This window comes from Herpailurus yagouaroundi, unplaced genomic scaffold, assembly GCF_014898765.1.
Source record: "Herpailurus yagouaroundi ecotype Mexico unplaced genomic scaffold, PumYag 100, whole genome shotgun sequence".
Taxonomy (NCBI): Eukaryota; Metazoa; Chordata; class Mammalia; order Carnivora; family Felidae; genus Herpailurus; species Herpailurus yagouaroundi.
The window spans coordinates 35,227,162-35,250,440 of NW_024412391.1; the positions used below are offsets into that span (position 1 = coordinate 35,227,162).

General features: G+C 41.8%; 1 protein-coding gene across 1 annotated transcript in view; it reads left to right on the forward strand.

Moving 5' to 3' along the window:
• ELMO1 (engulfment and cell motility 1) overlaps positions 1 to 23,279 on the forward strand; it is a 641,219-nt gene that overhangs the window by 20,601 nt on the left and 597,339 nt on the right. The window contains exons 4-6 of the mRNA XM_040472227.1: positions 5,394 to 5,507; positions 6,098 to 6,249; positions 14,938 to 15,053. The gene's annotated coding sequence lies outside the window, so the exon portion shown is untranslated. The remainder of the gene's footprint in view (positions 1 to 5,393; positions 5,508 to 6,097; positions 6,250 to 14,937; positions 15,054 to 23,279) is intronic.

Below are 23,279 nucleotides of genomic sequence, written 5' to 3' on the forward strand. Positions count from 1 at the left end.
TAATCTGAAAAATATGGAAAGCAAATATTTAATTTAGCCTCTAATTAATTTCCTTCATCAAAAAGGAACAAAATTACATTAGAGTTATCTACCAACGAATCCCAGAATGAGTTTCCCCATTTTTGTTGAGGAACTGCAATCCTCTCCCCCCACCCAGCTGGTCTCTGTTGCTAATTCCATAGCCAAGCCTCATATCTTCTTTCCAAAATTCTTTCCTCTCTACATAAAGGAAGAAATTAATGTTCAGCCTCCTGGAAAAATAAAAGGAAGAACATATCTTTTCCCAGGTCCTAGGATCTTCAGTGTAAAAACACATTATATTTGTAGGCTTATTCTTTTCACCCCGTCTTCAACAGTGGTGTTTCCAGAGAGATTTGGAATTGTGCTCTGGATTCATCCTCAACATCTGGATGGGCTTGTTTATGTCTGATTGTTTCTCATTTTATGGGGGTGGGAGTGGAGAGAGAAAGGCATTCAATACTCAGCTCTTGCCTGCCCCACCAGCCCTAGCAGCAACTGGTGTCAGTAAATGAAAATGACCTGGGGTTCTAACATCTGTGAACCAGGTTTCCTGTAGAGCTGATGTACAAGTTGGAGGCAGGAGGGAGGTTGAATTCAGGAAGACAGTGCCTTGCCTTTGCAAGGTGCAGTGGGGGTGAATGACTTCTGGAGGAAATAAAAAGGCCTCACAGGCATGAGTATCATTCAACTTATTTTCTTCTGGAAAGATTGTTCAGAGGCAGGCTGATGAAGAGGTCAGAATGCACAGTTATTTTAGAGCCATTCCACAATTTCTTCTGTACTCAACCAAAAGGTCATTAAAGTTGCCAACAGCTGATGTTGTATGCCAACTTACTTGCAGGAGAAACCGATTCTCACAAAGCCCTCTTGTCTCAGATCGGTTTACTGGCCTGACAGCTTTCAGAAAAGAGGAGGAAGCAGATGTTCTTCTCCTTCTGACTTCAGTGGGCTTCCCACTGACCTCTCCAGCAGCAGAGACCTGATTTAAGCCCAGTGGGTACCTCTGAACCAAAGTGCTGCCTCCCCTCTGGCATCAGGTCCCTGACCCCAAGCCTCTCTGGTCCAATCAGTGCTTTAGAGGAACAAGGTCTCTTCTAAGTTGTGTTTGTATTTTTTTAAATGAAGGAATGGTATTTTCTGGTTTTGAAAATAACAGAGAGATGCAGCACTAACTCTGAAGGTGAAAGTGGCAGGCTGAAGTGCAACTGTAGACTCTGTGACCTGCCAACTTGAGTGACAGGCTATTTACACTCATTAGGGGACTCCAAGAATTGAAGGCCTCTGTGGATTTCTTGACTTTTTCGAATACTTAAAAATAGAGTGTTTTTTTTTAAAGGGCATCATTTAGGAATCATCCAATTATCTTATGATTTATAATCTGTATGCTTAAGCTTCTGTGGAGCTTATCAATACAGTAGAGGCATTAGTGATTAATAATTAGTAGTGAGAAACCATAAAGGTTCAGAACGTGTAGTTATTTAGAGAGGCAGCACAGCCCAGTGGTTAAGGCACAGTCTCTGAAGCCAGCCTACATTTGAGCCATGGCTCCATGACCTTGGACAACTGACTTAACCTCTCTGAGCCTATTTTCCCACCTATAAAAATAGCATGAGAAAAGTACTTTCACATGAGATTGTTTTAAGGACTAGATTCTTGAGTCAAGACCCAGGCATCAGTATTTTTTTTAACATCCAGATGATTCTCATGTGCAGCTAAGCTCTCCAGCCAGAGGTCCCCCTTGCCTGTGACCTTTGGCTACTTCTCAGAGGATGCCAAAGTAGAGGAGGCCCAGATTTGATGGGACACCTGGCAGGCTGAGAGGAGGGTGAACGAAATCTCACACAAGCTTCTTTTCCACAGGCACTGTGTGCAGGAAAGTCTCCTCTCCACCCTGGATGTCTACCTCATGTGCCACATAAAAATTAAAAAAAAAAAAAAAAAAAAAAAGCCTTCCAGCAGCACCACTGGCCCAAAGCACAGCCATGACTTTCCCACACTCTAAGTGGGTAGCTCTGCTCAAAGTGTACAAACTGATGAGTGTCATTTCTGTGCTCCAGGGCCGAGGTCTAGGGGGTCTCCAAATTGGTCACTTCCTGCAGTTCGTGGCAGAATGTTCCTTCTATGACACCCAGGAAGCTGAAAGGTGACTGCTCTAACCATGCCTCCTCAGCAAATAAGGGCTTCCTCATTCATTCATAATCATTAATCTAAGCGATTTGAACTGAATTTGAAACCCAGTTGCATTACCAAGGCATTTTCAACCTAACGTTTGTCAATGAAAGACAAGAAAGAGCTGTTTGATTCTTTAAATATCATTTTTGAATTGTTGTTACATGGTTTTAAAATTTTTATTCCCAGCCTTGAGAATAATGGTTTTTGTCAAGAATTTTAAAAGATCATCATTTAAAATCTTGCTCAGGGGTCGCCTGCGTGGCTCAGTCAGTTAAGCATCTGACTTTGCCTCCGACTGTGGTCTTGTAGTTTGCTGCTGTCTGTGCAGATCCCACTTCAGACCTCCTGGCTCCCTCTCTCTCTGCCTCTCCCCTGCTCATGCTCTCTCTCTCAAAAATAAATAAACATTTAAAATAAATAAGTAAATAAATAATAAATAAATGAGACCTTGACCAGAAACTGCATTTAGCCATTTCATGCATAAAACCTGACTTTTTAAAGATTCTATGTGGAAGTTTTATACAAATTCATTTTCTTAACATAATTATGTAATATAAAAAATTATTTTTTCACCAATAGTCATGGAGATACCCCTAACTCCCCTTGAGCTTCTCCCAATGTGCTGAACAAATACCATTGTTTTCTTTTTTTTTCTTATTTATTTTTGAGAGACAGAGACAGAACATGAGTGGGGGAGGGGCAGAGAGTGAGAGGGAGACACACAATCTGAAGCAGGCTCCAGGCCCTGAGCTGTCAGCACAGAGCCCAATGCAGGGCTCGAACCAATGAGCCTTGAGATCATGACCTGAGCTGAAGTCGGACGCTTAACCGATTGAACCACCCAGGCGCCCCTACATATCGTTGTTTTCTATGTGTGCTGTGATGGGTCGGGAAGCATGGCCTTAAAGAAGTTTTGCGTGAAACATATGCAAGAATATTTATCGTGAGACAAACAGTAAACCACCCAAAAGTCCATCAACAATAGAATGGACAAACGATGGTGTGCTCATTCAATGGAATAGGTTGCAGCAAGGGAAATCAATGAATTTCAGCAGCATGCCAACATGAATGAATCTCAAAACCTTGAGATTAAGCAAGGAAATAAAACAAGCCACAGAAGAAAACATACCAAGGCCAAAAATAGGCAAAACCAAACAAAAAATCTGTGATTTTTAAAGGGAAAATAGAACCATTTATTCATTTGAGTCTGCTCAGAGCTCAGAGACTTGAAGTTTGATGGTTTTGTTCTACCTGGATCCTCTTTCCCCGGAATGATTTGGTTTGTCCTTCCCTGTAATTAGGTCTCTGTTCAAACAGCACCTTAACTGTGTGAGGTCTTCCTAGACCAGCTGATATAAAATCCTGCCAGAGAACGTGCAACATACACACATGCAGACAAACCCACAAATGCACACACCACACAACAAATACACACCAAGCGCCTGTCTCCTACCCACCTTATTTGACTTTTCTTCATAGAATTCAACATGTGGCATACAGATTTGTTTCCTTTCTGTCTCACCCCAGCCCCCCAAACAGCAGGAACTCGTTTTGTTCACTGCTGCCTCTCCAGCACCTGTAACTATGGCTGGCACCTACTAGGAGTTCCATTAAAATCTACTGGATCCAAATGAACATGTATTTAGCACCTACTTTATCACAGCCTACCAAAATCTAGTGCAGGTACGAAATTTAGAGTCACCAACTGGCGTGTGGAAAAATGAAACCTTGTTTTGCCATAATTGCACCTTATTTTGTCTCAGAATCCAGTTTTCACTGGTTGAGAAAATCTAAAACTTTCTATTCCAAAGTAAACCTTTCCCTTCTGGATTTTCCTGCAGGCTCTCCTTTTGAGCAAACAGTCAATACAATATTTTACCCCACTCCCCACCTGGCCCTTGTTTCTCCCCCTCTCCTTGGAGGTGAGTTCGTTCCTGAGAGGTGGGGGCTTACAGTGCAGAGTGGGGGGCCCCCCACCTCCTTCATACAGGCTGTTGCATGCTGACATCTGTGACAGTCTTACTTGTCCTGCGGGACCTTTGTTCACAGACATCTGTCTCCACTGTACCCACTGATGAAATATTTGAATTCCCCCTCCGCTCTCTGCTCTCAGGAGCCACCCACATTACTGATTATTTTTGTTCTCATTGCACGGCAGTTCCGCCACCTATGAGCCCCTTTGAGGGGCGTAGGCAACTTTCAGATGACTTCCTGTACCACCCTAGAATTGCAAGAGATCGGGAAAAGGGATGCAAAGGTTTTCTCTCACATCATTTCATGTCTATTGCACCTCTCCCACGTTGATCTATGACGTTGCTGCCTCTTCAGACTTCACCCAGAAGGAAGATGCTCTGAGGTGCCCCCAAACTCACAGGAGTCTCCCTGGCATCCACCTCGAGCATCCTTCTCCTCTAGCGAATCAAGCTTGATCTCAAATCCCCCCACGCAGCAAAAACAAGCTCTTCCATCATCCTGAATCTCTCCCTATTCTCCAAAAACTCAAAGAACTTTTTCTCTCTCAAAAATCTTGGCTCTGGCTCTATTACCAGAGGTTTTCAAAGTAGTTGACTCTATTCAGAAACTCGACTGATTCTGAACTCATCAGCTCCCAGAGCAATGAATGACTCAATGGGTGGAAAGCTGGGGGCAGCAAGCAAAGTGAAGAAAAGAGGAACATCTGTTGTTTTCTTGGAGTTTTATCTCACCACAGCAGAACCCATGGCACCAAAAGAGCTTAGGAAATGGCTTTACAAGTTTAGGTAGTGCTTTATTTATCTAATCCTTTGGGAAATCTGCAAGAGTACTTTTTTTTTTTTCTCTGTCTAACAGATGTTCACTACCTGCAACTCCCATTTTTCTTTGTTTTTAACAATTCTTGATGGAAATATTTGTACCGCATATTTCACATCTTACAAATGTATTCAGTGTATAATCTAGAAGATATGGCCCAATTTTCAAAAGAAAGTTGTCTTATCAAGAATATCAATTATTACCTCATGCTATTTGATAGCTCTGAAAACTATCATGGGTTAGGGAAATGAGCAGGATGGCTTGACTTCTACTATATCCTGGATCATCTGTTATTCTTTCTTCCACCTCCTTTCTGATCAGCTTTTCTCAAGGCTGCTACTATTTCTGAAGGCCAGGAGGAGTGCCTGGGCACCCTTTCTGTCTATAACAGATTGTTCTTGCTTCTCCAGGTGTGGTCCTTGGGCCGTGGCATCAGCATCACCTAGGAGTCTTCAGAAATGCAGAATCTTGGACCCCTCCCTAGATCAACTGAAGTAGAGTCTACATTTTATCACGATCCCAAGGTGATTCATGGACACATTAAAGTTGAAGAAGCACCGCTCCAGATTCAGTGCTTCCTGAGCCAGACTGAGTCCTGGCCTCAATCCCAAGAAATGTCAGTTCAGTCCCAGCTCAGACCTGAGCTGCCTCCTACCTACCCACCCCATGTAATTGTGATTTAGATGACTTGTGGCCCAGTACTGGGCTGACTTTCGTAGGTACAGAACAATTCCCAGTATAGGATGAGCTAGGACAATTTTCCTTCACCTAGAGTCTGGACTGACATTGGGGCAGTAAGTCAAGGAGGCAGCTAACAGGAAAAAGAATGTGGTAGAGAAAAGCATCCTCAGATACTTTTTTGTACATAAATCCCATCAGCTTTATTACAATGATAAATCATTGCAGTTGTGGTTACAAACATACGTACACTTTTTCCTGCATATCCCCCAGATTGTACTTCTGTGACTTATTTTTATCTACAAAACATCCCTTGGTATCTATCATGACTTGATTTCACCTGAATTGCAATTTTCCCTGGACTGGAGGGAGGAGGGGCGGATAGGGTGAGATCAGCTGGTCTCTTCTGACCCCTATCTGGATCTTATAACTGTAGGTCAGGAGAATATGTTCTGGAGCTAGACTGTCTGGGTTCACGTCCTGACTCTACCCTTGTCACTGAATGGTGCAATGCCAGTTATTTCAACTCTCTGCCTCAGTTTCCTCACTTATAGTATGCAGAGGATCATAACTGCCCCTACCTCTCAGGTAAGTGTAAGATTTATATGAAATAATCACATGTAAAGTGCTTAGAACCATAGCTGATACATAGCAAGTGCTCAACAAATCATTGTTGTTATTATTACTATTATTATTATTCCTAAACCCAAATAGAAAGCCTTAAAGCCACTTTTATTTCCTCCTTAAGCCATTGACCTTGAAGTCAATTTATTTCTCATCTCTGGATCTCAGTTTCCTCATCAGTAAAAGAAGGTAAGAACAGTGCTTACCTCACAGTGGAGTAAGAATAAAATGAGATTTTTAGAGAAGCACCTAGTGGAATATCTGACACACATAGGCTCTGAGCAAATCTTAGCTGCTTTCTCTCCTTTGCCATGAAAACAGATAGTCAACACAACTAAATGTTATGTTATCTTACATGCAATTCACATTCAAGAGGCTAGTCGCAAGAAACACCTATTCACCCTTCAGGACCCACCTTAAATACCGTCTTCAGTGTAGCTCCCCCACACTCACACAGGCACCCCATCACTCTGTATACCAACTGCCCCCATAGCACTTAGTCTACTGGGTTGTGACACATCTGCTTGAATGTACACCCCCCAAATTAGATTGTGCACTGGTTGGGGACAAATCTCATATTTTATTCATATCTACATCCCCAGGAGACCAGACAGGGCCTTACGCAGAGTAGGCAGTATTAGTGGCATGGATAGGTGGATGAGTTGGTCAGTGGGTGGGAAGATGGGCAGAGATAAGGAAGCCTGGGGAAGTTCCTTAGCCCTCCTGACATCATGGAAAGATGTAGAGATGTGTTTAGCTCCTCTTGTTCACAGTTGTGTTGGAAGACTGGAGCTAAACTCTGCAGGTAGAGTGCAGTACTTTATTAAGTTATGGGTAAGGAGCTCTTTCCATCTAGGTGGAAATTCAGACAGAAAATAGAAATGAGTTCATAGCATTTAGGAGTTCCATTTCCATAGCTGAAGAGTACTGGGGTTGTTCAGAGTTTATGCAAACCTTTTAGGATGGCGTCCTACGTCTTCTCTGATCTGGTCTCACTGTCTCCTCCCAGGCTCCGTTCTTCTCTATCTCTTCTTCGCTACCTCCTGAGAACATTTTCAGTCCAAGAACATTTTCCAGGTGCCCATCTCAGCCAATTGCTCCCTCTGCACACTCTCAGAACACTACTGAATTTTATGTCTTTGCATTGTTACTTACCCATTTTACAGATAAGGAAGCTGAGAATTAGAGAGATGATGTAATTTGCCCAAGTTCACACAGGTAGTAAATAGAAGCATCAGGATTTGAATGTGGCTGCGTGGCTTTAGAGCAAATGCTCTTGAACACCGTGCATAGAGCAGGGGTGTTAGCTTTTTTAGCAGGTATGTCAAAAGCACTCTGAAAAAGGGGTGCTGATGAGCTGACTAGCACAAGCCATTAAAAAAAAGAGAATGCCTAATTACCACAAATATTAACTCTTGGTTACTCCGGTGATTAATCTCTTTATCCATATTATTCTCATGGGAGTAGGGCATATGTATATGTATATATTATATATTATGTATATATGTATATGTATATATATGTGTGAATGTGTATATACATAATATATACATATTATATATATGTATATATTATATATATATATGGTATCAATGTATACAACATATAAATTGTTGATTTCAAATTTATAATCTGTTTCCATGGGCCAGAGTAAAGGCTGAAGTTCAAAGCGGGGTCTAATTAACAGTAACAATTATTCTTTTATTAGTACTTTTTTCTACTTGCTATTGTAGGACTTAAAACCAATGCCAAGCCTCCCAGTATCTGTTTATTTCAGAGAAGTCTTTTTTTTTTAATTTTAAGATTTTAGTTTTAAGTACTCCTTACACCTAATGTGGGTATCAAACTCACAACCCAGAGATCAACAGTCGTATGCTCTACCGACTGAGCCAGCCAGGGAGCCCCTCAGGGAGTCCTTTGAGATGTCATGGACATGAAGACCATGCTGGCTACTAACACGTGGACCTTATCTTCACCTGTGTTCTGGACACAGGTTGAGGCTTGCTAATGCTGCTTCTGCTCTCACTAGTATGACAGCACCATATTTCCCCCAATTTACCAAAACCATATTATAATCTAGGTATATGGCAAGAGAATGCCTGTCTCCTTTGTTATTTCCCTTAGGACTCTAAACTCCAAAGTGATTTTAGATTATGTTTGTGTCCCCCAAATTTTAGCAAGACCAGGTCTTTTAGTTTTGACTAGACTCCCAACCACTGGGCTAGTGAAGAATTCCTAGTATGGACCTTCTATTCCTGTTCTTTAGAGCTCTACCTTCTCTAGTACTCACTTTCCTCCCTGCGCTTCCACACTCAGAACCAGACTCAAGGTCTGCATTTGACTTTGAAGCCTCTTTGGACTTTACTATTCCCTGTAAATTTCTGAGGGTAATAACACCACCTTTTTTTGTTTTGTTTTGTTTTGTTTTGTTTTGTTTTGTTTTGTTTTTTTACAGTTCTTTTCCAAATAAACAGTACATCTTTGAACTTCTTATTAATCTTTGTCACCAACCTTGGGGATGGGCAAGGCTGGTGTTAGTTACTGCCCCAATCTGTAGGTAAGGCAATGTAGACAGGTATTAAGGAAATACAGAAAATAACATACGATCCCCAAAGAAAGGCCAGGATCTGGCCTTGTTTAGCATAGGTGGAGAAACCTGAGTCACCATGAAATCCTAGTTTTCAACTTCAATGATGAAAAAGTCTCTTACCTAGTAGCTTGATGGGGACCAGATGTCCCTTTCCTAAGTTTAGGACAAAATGAAAAGGAACACTTTTCTTGCAGCTTAGAGTTGATGTGTGGAAGAAGGTTATGATGAAGACAATACAATGGCATTAGGAAGGGAACTTGTGGACAGTAGGTAAAATGAGCATAGATTTTCATTTCTTTGGGATTGCTTAAGGAGTCTCTTAGAGGGAAATAAATTATGTAACCACAGGACCTTATCTTGTGATATGGGTTCTTTATGTCATCCCATTCCCAACATGACCAGAAGAAACCTGGAATAATATTTTCCAAAGAAGTTTCTGCTCTTGAAAGAAAAGTAGCTTATCTGGTCACTTAACTTTAGGAAATTTTGGGTTAAGAAAAGTTAAACAGGTTGTTTTTTGTTTTTTGTTTTTGCAGTATCTTTTTTTTTCCTCTTGGGGATATGAATCTCTGACAATAAAATAATATTCTCTATTTTCTTAAGTATTTGTCCACATAACTCATTCCTCCCAGGGTATTTTTTAGGGCCCAATTTCACAAATTGCACTTTGATCCAATGTGTAGGTATTTCTATAGAAATAGAATCTCTTAAAGAGGTTCTAAGACACACCTCTCTCCTAAACAGCCTTTCCTTCTGGCCCTGCCAAGGACCAATGGGACATCCTTTCACAGGCAAAGCCTTTTAAAGAGGTGTAGGATTTGCCCTTGGGTTCATTACAGCAGAATACCCAGGAATCCAATTAATCCTCAGGTCCAAGTTCCAATTCCCAGTCCCTGGCCTTCATGGTTTCCAGGTTCTGTGTTCATTTTCCTGATCAGGCCATGTTACACTGAATTGTGTCCCCCCCAAATTCGTGTATTGAAGCCCTAGCCCCTACTGTGACTGCATTTGGAGATAGGGCCTTTATGAAGGTAATTGAGGTTAAATTAAGTCATAAGGCTGGGACCCTAATACAAAAGGACAGGTGTTCTTACAAAAAGAGGAGGAGACAGAGACAGAGACCAGAGAGCTCTCTGTCTCTCTGCACATGAGCAGAGGACAGGCCATGTGATGACACAGTAGCAAGGTGGCCATTTGTAAACTGGGCAGTGAGTCTTTACCACAAACCAACCCTAGCAGTTCCTTGACCTTGGACGTCTAGCCCTGATAACTGCAAGAAAATAGATTTCTGTTGTTTAAGCCACCCAGTCTGTGTCATTTTGTTATGGCAGCCCTAGCGGCTAGTACAGGCCATTGAGATCCAAACAGGTCTCTTCCACAATTAAGAGAAATCTCAGCGCAGTAAATTTCCCCATAGCCTTCTTCAAAGAAATATATATCTGGGATTCCTTCTGCCCCATTGATTATTCCCTAGTCACTGGCTCCTATAATGCAGAGAAATACTCTTCTGCCTTTGAGCATCCTATAGAATAAGGATCAGCAACAGGCGAGGCATCACCTAATCTCAACCATACAAAGACTCCCGCAGGACCAAGGAACACAGGCAGAGAATTTCATTGTCTCGGCATCTCTGCTCCTATGCAAACAGGATTTGCTGGAGAAATGATTCACCCCGCCTAAGAAAATTACCGTAAAGTAGTTGCTAATGACTATCCAACGACGACTGCTCGGTGCGGAGCACTGCAGCCACCTGACACAGCACAAATCCTGACATTTTGGCAGCGTTCCTTTGTCTTACATAAATCGTCTCATCTTCGCAAGGAACTGGGGCTGCCAAAAGCCCCAGTGAACAAACACAGCCTGGCAGATGTCATGATGGGACCAAGAATACAGGGTCCTGGAAAGGGGACCGGCAGGCTGACACACCTCCTTAAGTCCCAGGAGGCATGGGGAGGGCAACAGACACAAGCTGACCTGCATGTTAATGTCTCCCAAGTACAGAGAATAGAACATGGGAGACAGAGGAGGAGAAGTTGGTTTGGAAGTGTTTTAAAGCAAAACCAAACACGTCTCACCACTTTAACCACTGAGGAGATTTTCAGATTATTCAAAGGCAAAGGCATCCTATAAACAAAATACAAGCACATAAAACGTGTTTTTAACTGGAAAGAGCAATCCAGGGCTATTTTAGATGCTTCATATAACAGAAATATTTATGTTTTTAAAATTTATTTATTTGTTATTTGATAGAGTGTGCAGGAGAGGGGCACAGAGAGAGGGGGAGAGAGAATCCCAAGCAGGCTCCATACTGTCAGCACATGGAGTCCGATGCGTGGCTTGATCTCATGATCATGATCTGGGCCGAAATCAAGAGTCAGACACTTAACTGTCAGAGCCACTCAGGTGCTGCCCCAGGAATATTTATGTTTAAATAGAAGGAAGTAAAATGGTTAATTGGATTCTTTTGAAAGAAAGACCATTAAAGCATATTTTTACAATAATTGGTACTGTCCTGCCCAGGGACACTTGAGTCCCCAGAAGTCCCTCAGGGAGTATGAGAAATCACCCCGCCTGCAGTGGCAGCCTCTTGGATACATCTTTTACACTGCCACCATGCCACCATGATGAAAACCATGTTTTCAAACTGCAGAACTTTTCACATCGCCCCCTTACTTAAAACCCAACAGTTGGTTCTTTTTGCCTTCCAAATGTAATCTAAAATCATCAGCCTGGGCCATGGGCTTCTTTATAATGGTCTTCTGCATATCCCTCTGCCATCATCTCCTGCCCTCAGACATCACCCTCCACTATTGCTATCCAAACTGCTTACTCTCTTCATCTCCACAACTTTACACATACTATTTCCTCCTCTACTCTACTGAGTGAATTATAGCTCATTCTTCAAGATATGGGTCAAATTTACCCTTCTTTTCATGTCTCTAGGCAGTGTCACTATTCCCTCCCCTATACCCCCAGAATGCTCCATTCTTCCCTCTGATATAAGATTAGTATTCAGTACTGTGACTATTAGTTAGGATGTATTGATAAATGTTGGGATGGTGGGCCTTTGAGGCAGGCACCTTTCTTATTCAACTTTGAATCTATTTGATACCCTCTAGGCTAAGCATATTATCTGTTGGCCCAGAAAAATCTTTTCTTATGAAAACATGTGGAAACAAACAGACAAATGAAAAACATGAGGTGATTCATAAAATATCCTGAAGCCTATGGAAAAAGTAATGTTTCCTGAAAACTTAGAAGAGTATGTATATAAACATGTCTTTCAACAACCAAGAAGGAAGGAAGGAAGGAAGGAAGGAAGGAAGGAAGGAAGGAAGGAAGGGAAGAGGGAGGGAGGGAGGAAACGGGAAAAAATCAAAAGGTATTGGCTTTGTGTCTTCAAAAAGACATGGAGGGCATAACCTCCAGAAAAGAGGATCAGAGAACTACAAGGACAGAAGAGTTGAGATGAAAGAATAGATATAGTAGGAACTTGTGAAGCTGAAAGAAAAAAAATACAAAAAAGCAAGGAATTACAAAATGCAAAAGCAAAACCAAGACTGAATTAGAGCCATAAACAGTGATTTCTCATAGTTCAGCTATGTTTCCCCACCTGGCACATCAGATCCTGGCTCCTTCCTCCTGCCTGATCTGTGCTACAGAAGTCCCAGCAGATCTTCTGACTTAGCCCCCTCTTGTTATGAATCTCTGCTATCTGGGGGATATCAGCTGAGGGAAGAGGTAACAAGAAGGGCATGTAATTAGCCTTCTTGGGTATGTAGGCAGCTGCATCTTGGCCACTGGGTGCCAAAAAGTTAAAGAACATAGGTCATCTAAGTAACAGAAAGGATAAACAAAAATAAAAATAATAGTAAAATAAGAATAGAGATAAAGATTCATCATGTTTACGAAATTAGTATTTTGCTTTTTTAAAGATGATAAGTTAAGGATCTGACTCCAAAAGCAAAGTCAACAAAAGCAAAAAGAAACAAGTGGGGCTACATCAAACTAAAAAGCTTCTTTCTGTACAAAGGAAATCATAAAGAAAAAGAAATATCAACCTACCAAATGGCAGAAAATATTTGCAAGTCATATATTTGATATGGGGTTAATATCCAAAATATATAAAGAACTAATATAATTCAATGGCAAAAAACAAAAACAAAAACAAAAACAAAAAACAGTCTGATTAAAAAATTGGCAGAGGATCTGAATAAACATTTTCCAAAGAAAACATACCAACAGATGGCCAACAGATACATGAAAAGATGTTCAACATCACTAATTGTCAGGGAAATGCAAATCAAAACCATGTTAGGTATCACCTCATACCTTTTAGAATGGCTATTATCAAAAAGACAAGAAGTAGCAAGTATTGGTGAGGATGTGGAGAAAACAGAACCTTTGTGCACTGTTGGTGGGGATGCAAACTGGTGCAGCCACTATAGAAGAGTATGGAGGTTCCTCAAAAAATTAAAAATAGAACTACCATGTGATCCAGCAGTTCCACTTATGGGTATTTATCTGAAGAAAATAAAAACACTAACTCAAGGGCACCATGGGTAGCTCAGTAGATTGAGTGTCCAACTCTTGATTTCAGCTCAGGTGATGGTCTCAGGGTTTCTTGGGTTCAGACCCTGCATCAGGCTCTGTGCTGACAGTGCAGAGTCTGCTTGAGATTCTCCCTTTCTCTCTACCCCTCCCCCACTCGTACTCTTCTCTGTCTCTCTCAAAATAAATAAACTTAAAAAAATCCAAAAAGATATTTTCACTCTCATATTTATTGTAGAATTATTTATAACAGCCAAGATAGAGAAACAATGTAAGTGTCCATTGATGAATGCATGGATATGTGGTATGTATGTATGAATGAGTGAATGAATGTGTGGAATACTACTCAGCCATAAAAAATAATGAAATTTTGCCATTTGCAACAACATGGATGGATCTTGAAGGCACTATGCTAAGTGAAATAAGTCAGACAGAGAAAGACAAATATCATATGATCTCACACATATGTGGCATCTAAAAGCAAACAAACAAATAAAAAAAACAAGCTCATAGATACAGAAAACAGATTAGTCATTGCTGGAGACAGGAGGAGGGAGGTGGGTGAAATGGGTAAAGGAGGTCAAAAGGTACAAACTTCCAGTTATAAAATAATTAACGGGGATGGAATGCACAGCATGGTGATTATAGTTAATGATATTGTATTGCATGTTTGAAAGTTCCTAAGAGAATAGACCTTAATAGTCCCTATCACAAGAGAAAAAAAATACATAACTATGAATGAAGATGGATGTTAACTAGACTTATTACTGTGATCGTTTTGTAATATAAACAAATATTGAATCATTATGTTGTACACCCAAAACTAATATAATGTTGTATGTCAAGCATACATCAATAAAAATTTTAACAAAGATAAGAAGTTCTATTTTTACAACACCAGGATATTCAGAAAATACCCCAAAAGTAAGTATTAAAAAGAAGTAAACACTATCCCCAAATTACCACCAACACTGTAATCTACATTTTTCCAAAAATTTTTCATGGTAATACATAAAAAATTGCATAGTTATCCTACACTCATACTCATATCCTACATAATTTCCTTAAGTCTCTGTTGAACATAGCCTATTAGAATAAATAAATTTAGCTGCTGTAAGAAATAAGCCCAGGGGTGCCTGGGTGGCTCAGTTGGTTGAGCGTCCGACTTCGGCTCAGGTCATGATCTTACAGCTCATGAGTTCGAGCCCCACGTCGGGCTCTGTGCTGACAGCTCAGAGCCTGGAGCCTGCCTCGGATTCTGTGTCTCCCTCTCTCTCTGACCCCAACCCAGTCGCATTCTGTCTCTGACTCTCTCAAAAATAAATAAACATTTAAAAAAATTAAAAAAAAGGAAATAAGCCCAGAAATCTGCATCTAAAATGATAAAAGTGTATGACTTCACCAGATCGCAGACCACTGCACACAACAGAGCCATTCCCCTTGCCACACCAAGGATACTTTCAGCCTGTGATGCTAGGAGCATGAGGCAACATCTTCAACATTCCTTGTAGGTCACTATGGAAAGAGAAGAAGGAATGGAAAGCAACGTGGGTTTCTGAGAGGACAGGCCTGGAAGAAGCATGCATCACTACTGCTGACATCCGTGGACTCGATTTCAGTCACAGAGGTAAGGGTCTGACTCCAAAAACAAAGGTGACAAAAAGGAGTAAGGGTAAAAATTTAGCTGCATGCCCAACACAAAAGGAGACACAGAGACTAGTGAGCATTAGCAGTCTTTGGGTTGTGTGGTGGTTTCAAAATATGTCCACCAATTACCTGATGCTCCTCCCTTCAAAAGGTAGAGCCTAATTCCCTTACCCTTGAGTGTGGAAGTTCTAGCAAAGCGATGCAATGGTGTATGGCTTCTGAGACTAGGCCGTAAGAGACATTGCAACTTCCTACTTGCTCACTCTCTCTTCTCTCTTGAATCACTTACTCTGAAGGAATGTCAGCTTCCTGTCAGGAAGACACTCAAATAGCCATGTAAAGAGGCTGAGGTGATAAGGATTTAAGACTCCTGCCAACAGCTAGCAACAACTGAGAGAGACTTCCTCTTAACCGCCAGCCATCTGAAAAGGCCATCTTGGAATTCATCTTCTAGCCCCAGTCCCACCTTCAGATGATTGCAGCCCTAGCCAACATTATGACTGCCACCTCATGAGAGATCCAAACTAGAAATCTTAGATTTTGACACAAAACCTGTGTGACACAATAAATGTTTAACATTTTAAGCCACTAAGTTTTAGGATAATTTGTTATATACCAATAGATACTTAATGGAGCATAGATCAACACACACAGCATAAGCCTAGGCAAAATGTCGCCTAGTGGGACTTTGGGCCCAGACCTAAGATCAAACCCTTAATGGAGGCTCAGTGACTCTCTTACTTAAACGTGGCAGCTATGAGAGTGAGAAGCAAAGCTGACAGAGACGCTTCCTCTATGTATTTCCCTTCGGTCCAGACCGTATTCTGGCCCTCTAAGTATTACCACTCAAAGGGTCAGGTAAAGCCATTCCAAGGGAAATCATGCCAAAGAAAAACAAAGAAGAGGAAGGTGGAATCTGAATCTGAACAACATGTTCCTGGAGGTAGAAGGAGGAGGCAGCCCCTTACCCCTCTTACAGAAGTAGTGCCAGGAGAAAGGAGAGCAAATTTGCAGAAAGGGAAAAGAAAAATGGAAAACTTCCCATTCTGACCTGGAATCAAAACCTCTTTCCTTGTTTCTCAAAATTCTCTACATCAAAGTGCTGGGAGTCATTACATATCCTTATACACAGATCCATTCACATTAGAATTCTTGTGACGTGGGATGGAGTGGGTTAATACAGAGGATCTTTATGCCTTCCTGGGAGACCAAATGGTGTTATTTCCTGGCCTCATTCTTCTCTGCTTTCTGATAGTAAAGGCTGGAGTCTGGCTTAATTCCATGATAGAATAACAATTTCTAACAATAGCCTATCTTCTCAAGTTCATTTTCACTTAATAACATCATATTCTAATACACAGAGTTACTCAAACGAATAACCAACAAAGTCTTTCCAAATGGAGACAGAAATAAACTGCCTTTAATGGACAGAGTACTTAGTACATTAATTGTTTACATACAGCAACAAACATTGATTGCATTGGTTTGTTAATGTCTAAAGTTCTTAAATGATTTTTTTAATAAATTAAAACTGTCCCCTTTTACTGAATTATCACTAATTATTTCCATCTTGACAGCTCATTATGCTTTGGGTAAATTATGTTTTTTAATGTTTATTTATTTTTGAGAGAGAGAGAGAGAGAGAGAGTGGAGGAGGGGCAGGGAGCAAGGGAGACACAGTATCCAAAGCAGGCTCCAAGCTCTGAGCAGCCAGCACAGAGCCCTATGTGAGGCTCAAACCCACAAACCATGAGATCATGACCTGAACCAAAGTCAGACACCCAACCGGCTGAGCCACCCAGGCGCCCCTGCTTTGGGTAAATTATTAACAAATTCTGAATTTAGCTCAAATTAAAGAAATGTTTTACCAGCAATAGCAATATGGCTATTGTTCAGCAGTCAGTTTTATCCCTTGTTTGAAAGACTAACTTGCCTGGTAGGCCCTTTCTAAGTGGATAGAGATAGGTAGGTAGATAAGTAGGTAGACAAGAGGATGGATAGAAAGAAAAAATGAGGGGTGCCTTGGTGGCTCGGTCGGTTAAGCATCTGACTTCGGCTCAGGTCACGATCTCGTGGTTTGTGAATTCAAGACCCGTGTCAGGGTCTGTGCTGACAGTTCAGAGCCTGGAGCCTGCTTCAGATTCTGTGTGTCTCTCTCTCTTCCCCTCTCTGGTTTGTGCTCTGTCTCTCTCAAAAATAAATCAACATTAAAAATTTTTTAAAAAAGAAAGAGAAAATGAGATAGGGAAAGAGAGAGAGATGGGTGTACACAAATAGAAGGCATGGCTGAAACACACAGGAGACAAAACGTCTTGATTGCTTGTCAGAAAGCGCAACACCCTGAGATCTGAGACCTGGTTCTGTGTCCTACTCTGGCACTCAGAACTTTTTCACTCAAAGCAAGTAACTGAAAGCATTCTCAAGTCCATGTCCCTGTTCCTGATAGGGAACACCACCATGCTGTCCTGCCTATGGGGTTGAAATACTTAATATAGGTGCCAGTGCTCTAAAAGAACAATCCAGAGTGCAAGAGATCATGCAGATGAAGAAAAAATGCCTCGTGTGGCCACCATCTCCGATTCGTAACCCTCCACTTCCAAAGTTGCTTTTGCTGCTCTGAGGAGAGTAGAGGCAGCTTCTTGCCAGAATTCCATTGTGTTTAGTTCCCCCTCACGCTTTGTTCTTGCCTACCCCAAACCTTTGCTTCCAGAATAGGCCCCAGCTACTGCTAAAATACAATTTAACTATAAAAAGGATTTTAATATCTCTGAGCACATGACAGCCAAAACCCAAACTCTGATTAGATTCCTTGCTATGCTTGACCCTAAACTCAAAGCACCAAAAGAACAAAATTGTTCACTCTTTCTCCTCCCTCCTCACATCTAGTGTGTTGGAATGACCTTTGATGACCTTTGCCCTCCCTTCAGGTCTAAGAATCTTCACCATAGTATCCCAAGGCTGTATCCAAAGCCACCAGATTCTCATCATTTTACCAAGCCTACCCTGAGCTCCCAAGACCACCACACAGTTAATCTACCCCTAGGACACTCCCACTCCCACCTCCCCAAATACAGGACAGTGCAGAAAGGGCAAGTTCCCGCCTGTCTTTCCCCATCATATCCTCTGCTAACCTGTGACACAGCATTTTGGTCAAAGCAGAGTTGAATGAATCATAAATGGTGAGAGAGTTCCCACTTCGCAGTTTTCGGCATGGATGGCACCTTACCTTAGTGGATTTGTCAGCTGCTTTTTCGGGCTCAGGAATCATGCCAGCCTTAGCAGCATAGCATAGAGCTCAAGAAAAACTAGCCAAGAAACCATGAATGAGATATAAAATGGCAAATGCGCCCTAGGCTGATGGAGGAGAAGACAGATGTGTAATGTTAATCAAATGATTCACAGGTGCCTCTGGGTCTTTTCAGGATTGCCAGGACCCAGAAACACTTGCATCATCATTGCAACTGTTTGTATCAATGAAGTAAGTTTTTCATCGGCCAACAAAAAATACTCAGAGATGATCTCCAACTTCTGTTAATCCAGTTTGGATTTTAGGGGAGCCAGAGAACTCCAGGTAACTGTGAGTTTTCATCACCTCTTGAGCAACTGAATGAACATACTAGTCACTTTAAGATCCTTTTCCACAAGTCAGCAAAATCCCTTTTCCCTGGCTTGGTGTCCTTGGTCCCACTAGGGAAATCTCCTAAGTATTCATGCCTACTTATTTACTCTAAATGTTCACTCCTGTGCCCCTCTTAGTGGCCACCAGAAAATATATTTATTGGAAGCCGCCTCAAAAGTAGGCAGTTTGCAATGGTTTTGAGGAGCCTGGCTTCAGCCCAGTGTTGCCATGACTTTTGTGACTTTTTATTGCCATTGCCACTACTGCTACCACAGGCAAAGGATTATGAGAAACCAGATCTATTACTATCTCAGCAAATGGTGGGACCAAATAATTCTGAGGATCTTGGAGGGGTGAGTGTGTCACATTTTATTTATTTATTTATTTATTTATTTATTTATTTATTTAATGTTTATTCATTTTGAGAGAAAAAAAGAGAGAGAGAAACCAGAGGAGAAGCAGAGAGAGGGAGAGAGAGAATCCCAAGCAAACTCAGTGCTGTCAATGTAGAGCCGGACATGGGGCTCGATCTCACAAACCATGAGATCATGACCTGACCCAAAAATCAAGAGTCAGATGCTTAACCGACTAAGCCACCCAGGTGCCCTGTGTCCTATTTTAAAATCAGAATGTGAGTAGGACTTGGCCGTTTTCTTATACTAAGTAAGAGCAAGCTGTCAGCTGCTGGGCTCTGGCCCAGATTCATGGTCAAAGACCTGGGCTTTGTGGCTTTGAGCTTTCTCTACCTTCACTCCTTTCTTCCACACAGTGTGACAGTCTGCCTGGGGCCTCAGCAATACAGGTTGCACATAGGTACAACCAGGGAGTGGGAAAGTTGATCCCTGGAGAGGACCCTGGGTAAATTCCCAGCCTCGCCATGCTTGGGTGGGAGTGTTCTGAGGCACGTTCCACAGTTTCTCCGAGTCCCTAGAAGGACTGAGTCCCCACTATATCCTACAGCCTCCTCATCAATGTGTCCTGTGTTGGCTTTTTCCTTCTCTGTCTCACTTCACTCCCTGCTTCTGCTTCCTGGGATCTCCTCCCAATAAGCCACCAGCACCTAAGTTCTTGCCTCAGAGTCCTGCTTCAGGATGACCTGAAAAAAATGAAGACCTCTTATTTCTTTTCCTCTTTCTAAACTGTGCTGGAAACTCACTTTCCCGGAGGCAAAGCTGAAGGTAGTGGATCTGGGGTCTGAGTCATGGGGTGTGTCAGGAGGACACCAAAGGATGCTGAGGACATGAGCTGGATAAGCCCCTTGCAGTGCCTAGCTAATGTCAATAGGTTCCGTGATGACATTTATTAAGAGAACATAGACATAAAGGTCGCCCTTGCTCCATGTTCCTGTATGGGAACTCCCCAGCATGCTCCAGGGGCTAAACACCCACAGCGGCTGTGGCTTACCGAGCTCTCACCCTGTGCCTGTTCAAGGAGGAGCACTGGGTGGGATGTCACTCCATCTTGGCAGAACTATAAAACTCCCCCCAACACTGCCAGCATCAGCAATAAGGATGGTCTATTGCCTGCTGTTTTTAAACAGTTAGATTTACAAATTGAGAACATTGCTTCTCCAGCAACAGCACAGACTTGTCGAGAGCAAACAAGAACACCAACAGCTAGAGTGTTAAAAATGCAGCAGAATAGAAGAACTCTGTGACTTTCAGTGTGACTTGCAGCCCTTGCAAGGAGGGAACCCAATACAGAGTCTAGATGCCTAGAGTCCTGTGCTGACGGCATCAGAGCTGAGCCAGGTTGGGGGGGTGGGAACGGCAGAATCCATGAGATATTCCCACTGTTCCAACATGCTAGTGACCAGGTATGCTCTCCGTTAACCCTGGAAGTACACTAAAATTAATGTTTCTTTTTGTTGCCTGGGTTTTGGCTAGACCTGTGCTTATTAAAAAACAAATAAACAAGGAGCACCAGGGTGGCTCAGTTGGTTAAGCATCCAACTTCAGCTCAGGTCATGATCATCATGGCCTTTAGTTGCAGCCCTGCATCAGGCTCTGTGCTGACAGCTTGAGCCTGGAGACTGCTTCTGATTCTGTGTCTCCCTTTCTCTCTCTGCCCCTCCCCCACTTATGCTGTCTCTCTCTCTCTCTCTCTCTCTCTCTCAAAAATAAGTAAACATTAAACAATTGACATTAACTTAAAAAAACATTAAAACAAACAAAACTTGTTTGTCCCAACTAATCCTTTTGCTGATTCTACAAATCTCCAGTTTAGAAGTTTCTCCTCACTTCTCACTTCTAGTGTGGGAGTGACCTCTGATGACCTTTGCCTTCCCTCAGGCCCCTTGAAAGAATCTTACTGAAATGGGATAAACCCAGGTGACAATGACTGTCAAGATCCTGAGACCTCGAGGGGATCCAAGCTCTAGGTAAACAGCCACTCTTAAGTTATAGTGTTTCAGACAAAAGGTAGGATAATAGAAGACACTTAGGGTTCAAGGTCTCAGAAGTCTGACGTTTTAAAATTAATTGATAGGTGACCAATGCTTGCATGAGAGAACAGTGAGAAAGGGACGTGTTCCTTATCCCTGGGGAATTTCTTAATGTTGTAAAAGATGAGTAACCACACTAGAGGAAATTGGTTCATAAAATAAAAATATCAATGCAGTGGAACTTTAGGGTCAGAAAAAGCTAGACTCAAACCAAGCTCTGCCACAGAGTAACTGAGTTCCTTGTGCAGTCTACTTATTTGGGACTTCTTTTGAGCCAAGGAGTTGAAACACTTAGGTACTTGCCAGGCATTTCTCCCTTATCTACTTGCCACTTTGTTTATGTTAACGCCCTGCCTCGTTCCATGCTTGATAAATACTACTATATACTCTTTTAGTTTCATCTTTCCTTACTGTTACCTGGATATGCTTTTCCTATTTCATTATGAACTTTCAAAATAAGTGCCAGATCACAAAAGGACGAATACTGTATGACGTGCTTAGAGTAGTTGAATTCAGAGACAGAAAGTAAAGTGGTGGTTGCCAGGGGCTGGGGGAGGGGAGAACGGGGGAGTTAGCATTTAATGGGTATAGGATTTCAGTTTTGCAAGATGAAGAACGTTCTAGTGATGAATGGTGGTGATGGTTGCAAAGCAATATGAGTGTTCTTAAAGCCATTGAACTGCACACCTAAACAGGGTTAAAAAGGTATATTTTATGCTATATATATTTCACCATAATTTTACGAACAGAACACCTGACTCACTCTCATGATATTTACCTGTAAGGTTCACCAGAATGGAAATATTTGTCACATCCAGATCCACCTTAACATTGTTTTCTAGGAAGAATTGAGGTAGAGAAATACATACTTTCCCCTCCTGGACAAGGAGGATATATGCAGTATGAGTTTTGCCAAGGGAAGAAGAGAGGCAAGGTGGCATTTCCCTCTGAATTTTGGTTTTATGATCATTCTTTCGTCTTCTCTAATTTGCTGTCTTAATTCAACGCTATCCTTAAAAGTGGACGTCTTTCTTTTTTTTTTTTTTTTTAATTTTTAACGTTTATTTATTTTTGAGACAGAGAGACAGAGCATGAACGGGGAAGGGGCCGAGAGAGAGGGAGACACAGAATCGGAAACAGGCTCCAGGCTCTGAGCCATCAGCCCAGAGCCCGATGCGGGGCTCGAACTCACGGACCGCGAGATCGTGACCTGAGCTGAAGTCGGACGCTTAACCGACTGAGCCACCCAGGCGCCCCAAAAGTGGACGTCTTTCTAAAACAGCCACGTTCGAGGACAAACCACTCTCCCACTGCGTATGTTGGTTAAATTATCACATTGTTTAAATTATCAGGTGAAAATATTTGCCCTGCGCAGGGTTTTCTGATGGTAACAGGGTTTGAACTTGACTAGACTTTTTTTGTTTTATTTTGGTTGTACATCTTTTACCCACATCATTTGGCAAATTACTGTATGAATATTTGTACTGATGTTCCCACAAAAGGGCACTAAGTACTGCACTAAATCTTAGCAGAATCCCTGTTGGAACACTCTGTGAAATTGACGGGATTTGGGTTTTTAGGTGTTTTCCTTCCACCCAGCTGAGCCGCATTCCCACAACCCAATATAAAAGTGTGGCCATTCACATTAACTTAAACTGATGAAATATCTTTTCCTTCCCTTGATTTCCTACAACATATTTTCCCGTTATCCTTTATGCTCTACAATTACTTGGGGGAGTTTGCTTTTTGGCTTAAAAGCCTATTGCCATTTTATTATTTTAGAACACCAAGGGAATCCCTTTCAAGCAAGAGAGCAGCATTTTCTCTTCCGTCTTGAAGGAAGCCAGACCCTTCGCTGTCCCATTTCAGGCTGTGGATTGTCTTCTGACCTCTGGTTTCAAGCAGCATGGATGGCATACGGACTCAGGACTAAGGTTTTGTTTAATGCCAACGAGCATCGTCTCTCCTCGCCTTCTCCCGTGGCTGCTGCTAGTTATCGTGTTAAAACAGTGGCGGCAGCATATCTGCCCAGGCAGTTCCGCTTCTTGCATTTATTCAAATAATTTGGATGCAGATTTTCTTTTTTTTTTTTTTTAATTTTTTTTTCAACGTTTATTTATTTTTGGGACAGAGAGAGACAGAGC